The sequence below is a fragment of the Sturnus vulgaris genome, chromosome Z, assembly GCF_052056855.1.
Source record: "Sturnus vulgaris isolate bStuVul1 chromosome Z, bStuVul1.hap1, whole genome shotgun sequence".
NCBI lineage: Eukaryota > Metazoa > Chordata > Aves > Passeriformes > Sturnidae > Sturnus > Sturnus vulgaris.
In genome coordinates, this window is record NC_142283.1 from 12818169 (window position 1) to 12826205 (window position 8037).

Genomic DNA, 8037 nt, shown 5'->3' on the forward strand with positions numbered 1-8037 from the left:
AGCGGAGCTGGGGTCATAACGGAGGGTTATGTCGAGATTAATGGTAACATCTGTAATGATCTGTGGCTCCAGGATTTCCTTCTCCAGTATATCAAGATGATAAATAAGCTGAAGAATGAGTATCTAAGATGTGCTATGGTTCTGCTTGAAAAAAATTGACCATATTGTCAAAGCCTTTCCTTAGAGCCTGAAAGGAAAAGACATTCAATGAAGAACAGCACCTCCTCAGTTATGTCAAAATAATCTATTTACATATGTATGATATAATCAAGAGTTATTCTTTAAACAACACGTACCAGGCTCAGTTAAAAAATATTCTCATATGCATGAAGCAGAGAATCTAACATGGTAAGCCTTCATTAGCACATAAAGTTTTCAGTATCATTATCCCTTAGATTAAAATTTATGTCATTATTTCACTCCTAATATTTCAATGGGTTTTTTTCCTTTCATTTTGACAATTTCAGTACTTTCTTTCTTTCTTTACAAAGTATATTATTAAATAGTTATAAATTAGGTTTAAAAATTGCCCAAGCTCACAGAAACAGATATTTTTATGAAAAAAATAATTTGTACCTTAACCTTCTGTTTGAAAAGACAAATCTGTTCAGGTCTTGACAACCCCTAGAAACATTTAGTATATCTCACTAATTGGATTCTGCTGAGAAAAAATCAGTACATTTTCCACATAGTTTTATCAAGTTAGTACTTTGGAAATATCTTTGTATTTTTCCATTACATAATTTCTTTTGCCCTTTAAGATGTCAACACTGGCAATAACAATAGACAGATTTGAATCCCAATTTATATAGAGAACCAAGTCAGTTCTCAGAAAGGCAGGATACCAGATTTGGGCCTTCTGTTTATGAGGAAATCATTCTATTTGGTCCTGCCAAGAAGGCTAGGATTGCAACTTGCATATGATATCCTCAATATTTAACATTAGCCAGTTGAGGCCCCTTTTGGACCCAGTGACCCTGCCTGAGCAGAAGGGCCTTAGGAATAATCTAAGGCATAAAGGAAAGATCTTGCAGTCAATTCACTGTAAAGGCAAAGAGTGTTTCTACAGCACAGCCACAATGCTCCCACAGCTAGGCAGGGAAGAGGAGAAACGTGAATATTTGTCTTTACTCATTACTTTCAGCAGTCAGGCCCTTTGCTTCCCTGCAGGTACACTGGTTACTACTTCATTATCTACCACTCCTCTTGTGTAAAATGATGCTCTGTGTTTTTCTCCTCCGAGCAAGTTTTTGTTGTTATTGTTGTAACTCCTGTGATAATCAGCAATTTTTCATTAATTGTTGAGAGAGATGCTGCAACAGGGACAGCATCTCTAGAGAGGATATTGTGTCAAGTACCACTGTGCTGGGGTACTGCTCCATGTTGAGGAGTATCTTGCTGCAAGCCTCTATCACTGGGGCCCATTCTCTTCCTGAGGACAAACAACCTTTCCTACTTCTGATTGCACAGATTCTTTAAATAATTTCATGCATTTTCCTGACTGAGATTTAATTTCTGACTGAGATTAATGACTGAGGTTAATTAATGACTGAGATTCCTTTCCTGAGATTTAATTGCAGTAAGCACCCAGCTCACAGTCTGTTTATTTTACAATTTGCTGTCTCCAAGCCTAAGCAGCAGAGTCTTGTTCCAGAAATACATTTCTAGGCACCACCTTCACACTAAGAAAATTGCACTGTTGCATCTCTTTCTCAGCTGGCTATGTGGTTTTGCAGTCTCTTTTAACAGTGTTTCTTGGACCTCTCACCATTCTCAGAGTGAGTGCCTTGTACCCCAGGAAGAGTCTTTGCTCAAGCACAAATTGTGTTACCAAATGGTTATGAAATAGTCAGGCTGAAGAAGCTATTGTAAAAAGAAGAAAAATCTACAGCTACAGGAGGAGACATAATACAGTGGTGATACACAAAATTGAAACCTCCATGGATAAAAGGCTAGAACTTATAAAACAGCCAAGTTTGTTGTGGCACACACCAATTTTAGAATAAATTTTTATCAGCCATTCACTTGAAATACTTTCAACTCGTTTGGCAGTCTAATTCTTCTACGCCTCAGTGCAAATCTCTTGAATGCCATTAGCATTATTCAACACTCTGCATCTAATTTATTGAGCTTCTTTGCTATGGGATATTAAACAAAATAATCATGCATTAGGCATAATTAGAACGTGACTAAATTAATTTCTGTAATGCTGATTATAACGGATAACTGCAAAAGTAATTCACACCTCTGTGCTGCAGAACCAATATGATGCTTATGTCAGCTTGCAGTATAAAAGGTACATGGTACATAGACTGCCATGAACAAGCACCATAATTTGCAAAATATTAACTGAAAGCATGCCTGTTGACTTTCAGAGTAGCAATTTACAGTGTTTCATAATAGACTATGATAATGTAATCACAGACTGCTGTAATTGCACTAAATTTGATCATTAAATTCATGGCTCTTCCTTTGTGCACCTAACCAGTCATTTCATCCTAGAAGGCAAACACCTCAGGCAAACGGGAATTGGTGACTCTCTGCTGGTTTTTCATCATAATCTTTCCCTTTGTGCACTAGAAATGGATTCCAAAAGCACATGCAGTGCATGCTCCATTGTTTTGGAGAATGAGGGAAGTCTGATGAACCAACAGTTCCCTGCATCCTCCACTTCACCTCTGTTAAAAATGGGCACAACAGCCTCAGCCCAGTTGTCAGGGACTCCTCGATGCCAATGCTGTGACAGGCAGTGGTAGGCAATGCTGCCACATTGGACAGCATGTGTGCACAAGTCCTGTGCAGCCCCATGGTTATAAGGTGAGTTCAGAGCTCTGCACTCTAAATTTTCAAACATCTTTCTCCCCCATTGCTGGCAACTCCCTCAGAGAGGAGGCTGGTACACACTGAAAACGGAAGCAGGCTTTGCCTGTGGAGACTGAAGCAAAAAAAAAAAAAAAAAATCAAGTATTTCTGCCCTTTTCATAAGCACCAGTGAGTTGTCATCCTCACCCACCAACACAAAAGGAGCTGCAGGGATTTCTGTACAGATGGTGCTGTTTACTCTAGCACCATGAATAAACCATCTCAATTAAGGACTGATGTAAGCACTGCTGAAATAGCTTGTATTTGTCTTGATTCTGTTGAAATGCAATTCTTCAAAAAGAACTAGGCAGGCATCCCTCACCCTTTCATCAACCCAAAGCAATGGGCAAACACAAAGGTTAATCACAAACATGAAGAACAACCAGCTGCACAACCCTGAGTGATCAAACCTAATGTTCAACAAAATATGTAATCTGACACACTCTGAAAACACATTTACCTGGGCTTTAACCTTTGCTCCACAGGAGAGGAAGGGACATGTTGCATTACAACAGGCTTTTCAGTTCCAGCCAAACAGATGCAACACTTCCAGAGCAGCAGGAACATCACTGGTTGTAAGAAAAGAATGTCATGGCTATGGTTTTTAGTGAACGACACTTACAAAATCCTTTTGAGGCATGTGAATCTGAACAACCCTCTAAAAGTGTTTGGAGTGCTAATGGATGGGATGAGCTGCTAAATTCGTGTCTCATTCTGAAACCAACATTGGGCAACTTGATAGAGAGTAAGTGATAGATCTTCAGCTGTGCAGCTCTAAGGGAACTATCAGCTTGGCTACAGGCTAACAAAAAAGGGTGAAGGAATCCTCTGGATTTAAGTAGGTGAGTTTCTTTTTATTTCCATAGTCTCTACAAAAATAGCAACTGAGTGAGGATTCTATAAGTATTTTATTCTACCTTATTCTAAATTATTCTATGGGTGATTTCAGGTAATTGTAAAACCAAGGTGGTCTGATTCTTCAGGGTGAGGACCCTTAAAACACTCATAATCTAACTCATAATCTAACAGTCATCGAGACAGCTTATCTTTTAACACACTGGACAGACAGGGAAGTAGTACGTAATTCCACTTAGCCACATAAACTGTTTCACAAACCAGCAGTGCACACATCAGTGGAGGGAAGTAATTTTTCAGAGACTGCTACTAAACAGCAAATTCTGTGATGTGCAGCAAGCATCAGAGAGCTCATTTAATCCTTCTGGGGAACACAGAATCCTAGAGCAGAACATATAACAGCCAGGGTAGAAAAATCTTAGTTATTTTATCTTACATTTTGCTTTCCTCAATTCACCACTGCTTCACAAAAAGAAAAGCACAGGAATTAAGGACATTTAATGACAGCATTTTGGCCTCCTCTAACACATACTGCAAACACATCAAAAAGTAAAGGAAGCCAGTCCTTGCACTGGCATCAAATAAGACACTGATTGGATTCCTCATCTCTAAAAAGGTAAATTATTTTAATTAAAAGATATTTTTTCATAGAACAAATAGTTCTTAAGATACAAAGATACAGTGATGCGCTGAAGATTAATGTATGATACTCAGGAAGCATCAGCTGATGCCAACAGAAAACACGGGAAACCACTTATACAATAGTGATCCTTAAACAATGCTGAACTCCTTAAACACAGCTCATTAACAGAGTTCAAATATGCCAACAAATACCCTGTCTTTTCTAATTCACAGAACACAAATTAATATATTCTAGTTCTAGGACTACAACATTTGCAGTATGACAACTTGCACAGATATGAGATCTTTCTAACATTTTTCGTGGAAAAAGTAAGAGTTAAATTTGAAATGTACAAAATGTTGGAGTGCTTCAAGTCAGAGGTCTACCTTGGCTACTGAAAAATGTAGCCAATGTAAACATTGGTGTCCTTTTACCATCTCTTCATGTTTGCATGCATCTCCTCATAATACTTCTACTTTTACTTGAACAAAAAAGTAAAGCAAAGGCTACTAAGATTGAAGGCTTCTTACAGTTCAGAGAAGAGCTAAGTTCACAGTACAGGGTCTGAATCTACTCAGTTGCAAATTCAAGTAGCAAGGTCCAACTACCAGGCTTAGAGTCAAAACAGCCACAAGCACCAAATCTGTTTGGAAAAAATAACAGTCTAAATAAAACAGTGGAAGTAGAGAGACATAACTTGACAGGACTGCTGTGTGCAGGAGTTGCTAAGAGCAGCAGCTGCACTCAGGAACCAAAAGAGCTGAGAAAATCATGCTGAAAAGGAAGCACAGGAACAGAGGCAGGCAAAGGCTTAAGAGGAGGCTGGAAGGAGTGCTGTGACACACAACGACACGGACAATTTTAACAGCAAGCTGCTATTCAGAGCTAGCTTAAGATGGGCTTGGCATTGTGTAAGAATGGTAAAATCCCCAGTAGCTGCCCTGCTTGGAAGAAAGCCTGGAGTTAACAACTATATCCCTTCATCCATCTAGAATTTTTCCACATGCTATTGTATATGCCATTATAAAACCATCACGCTAAAGTGAGTTCTTATGGGCAACACAAAGCCTGAATTATCAAATTCAATTTTCATGTGTGTTATCACTTGTAATCAGCAATTTTTGACTAATATCACAAAATACTGTCCGTGATGTCTCAGGTGAAGGAATAATACAGGAAATAGCAGGTGAAATATCTACTTTTATCCACTAGCAGGAGGAAATTATTTTTTATTTCTGAAGAAGTTTTTCTTAATAGCAAATAGTTTGATGTGGGGTAAAAAGGACAAAATAAAAGACCAAGAACATGAAGTGATCAGAACTACGGGTGGAAGACTGCAGCTCTAATAATAGTAAAACACCCCTGAAATAGCAGTGATGAGTAGAAATGTTGAGAAAAAGACATAAGAATAAAGGTGCAATAACGTTCACATCTAAATACTATATTCTGAAGGAAGTAATTGAAGTGTTCCAGGTGGATTTAAAAGACGTATGTATATGATATACGAAACTGCATTAAACACATTTAATGAGGTCATACAGACTGCAAACATCATGTTAACTGTGTTACAAATACCTTGTTCACAAAAATTACCCTGATGTTTCTGCTTTAAGAAGAATATAGCCTACTTGGCAATTTTTTCTTATGATTACATCAAGTAGACCACGAAAAGAGAAGGGGGGAAAAAAACCCCCACTCTACAATCCTTACAGGTTTTGTAAACAAATCTTGTACATATAGATTTAAACATCTGCGCCCAGAAAGGGTTCTTGGATGTCAGTGAAAAAGCAGACATGTGCACTCAGCAAAATAAAGTATGTCCTTCATGAGTAGAAACCCTTTCACCACTGCTCTGAAGCAAAGTCTGTGAAGCATGAAGACTAGAGTACAACTGATACCTCTCACGTTCAAGGAGGGGCATACAACATTAGAAAATAGCAGGTCTGGAGTATATAAACAGAAATACATTATTCTTCTTAATTAAATTGTGGGCTCCATTACTACAGGATGTTGTGAAGAATAAATGGGTTCTAAAAGAGATTAGATGGACTCACAGAGAACAAAAGGTCTGTCACAGAACATTGAACACAACTGTCAGGCTACAGCTGGGTCACAGAGTATGTAATTGCCGTCTGCTGAAAGGTGCTGTGTTATGTTTGAGAAAGGATCACTTTATACACGACCAGGCTGCTATACAACATCTCTTCCTCCCTCCAGCTGGAGAATAGTGGGCTTGACAGACCCTTCCTCTGATCCAAGATGAAAGTTCTTTATCCACTCTTCCTTCTTCCACTGAGGCAGGTCTGCAAATACTGCCTTATTAACCTTTGAACATTTTGTCTTTATTCAGAATTATTCTGTAAGATCTTCTAAAGGAGTTACAGTAACGCTTGCAAGCTGAGAAGTTCGCTATATATCACACTAACATTTAAGGGATTTTGGACAACTTCAGATCAATCCAATAAATTGAGAGAAATGGATTGTCAAGAACGGTATCACCAGAAAACTAATAACTCTGTGGTACAAAGGAATTTTCTTAAATCTCAGTAGCAAATTTCGTAAGAAACCTCGTGTGTACATGATGGCTTTAGACTCGAGGATAGCAGGTTCAGATTGGATATTAAACAGGAAATTCTTCCCTGTGACAATGGTGAGACACCATGACAGGCTACCAAGAGAAGCTGTGGATGCCCCATCCCTGGAAGTCCAGCCAGGTCTAGTGAAAGGTGTTCCTGCCCATGGAAAGGGCTTGGAAGTGGATGACCTTTAAGGTCTCTTTCAAGACAAGTCCCCTCATTGTTGTATGATTCTATGTTTGCAGGTCATTTATTCCAGTACACATGACAAAAAGTGGTTCTAAAATATGATGGCATTAAAAAAACAGCTATACAGTACAACTGACCCACACTATTGCTTCAGTCTTCTGTCATATACAAGTTTTGAAGTTTACCCACTGAAATTGCATGTATTTGTATCAGTTACTCTGTTGTCTGTGTATGTAGCTTGAGCATGTGAAATACAGCAAAGGCCTTGTTCAGGAGATTCTTCTGCTAGGAGGAAGTACTCTCAAATGGCAAAATTCAACATAATTTCACTCCTGAGGTCCCAAACAATGTCCAAAGCTTATGGTTTGAAACTTAAATATCAATTTGTAAAGAAACCCATCTGATTTATTTAAAAATTCCTCAAAATAAAGCTTTTTATTCCAATAATCTTTTGTCCTTAAGGAAAAAAACAATTTTCATATTAAACTGAGCCTCACAAAAATCTGGTTTTGTTTGTTTAGTTTGAGGCTTGTGATGCCTTGGGTTTTAGCTTTTATATTTTTCAGACTATGTGAGCTTAGTGTGTAACTCTGAAACTTCATATTAGGTGTTAGTAAGTTCTCTTCACACGTTAGTTAGACAAAACAATCCCCTCCCAGCTAGAGAATCAAGGACAACTGGTACCCAAAAAGCAGAAACAATGGCTAAGGGAAAAGGGAAAGCCAAGGGGCTGAGACTTCATGGCCCGGGGCTGTGGTTGGAGAATTGACCCCAATGTGCAGATGAACCAAAACTTCCAAAAGTGTAAAAACTCGTGACCAGGATCCATGGTGGATTTGATGGCCGGGCTCTTGCACTGCCCAAGGTGTGTACCTTTCAATAAATTCCTATTTTATTCCTTTTGCTCTGTCTGGTCTCTGTTCCAGGTCAGCC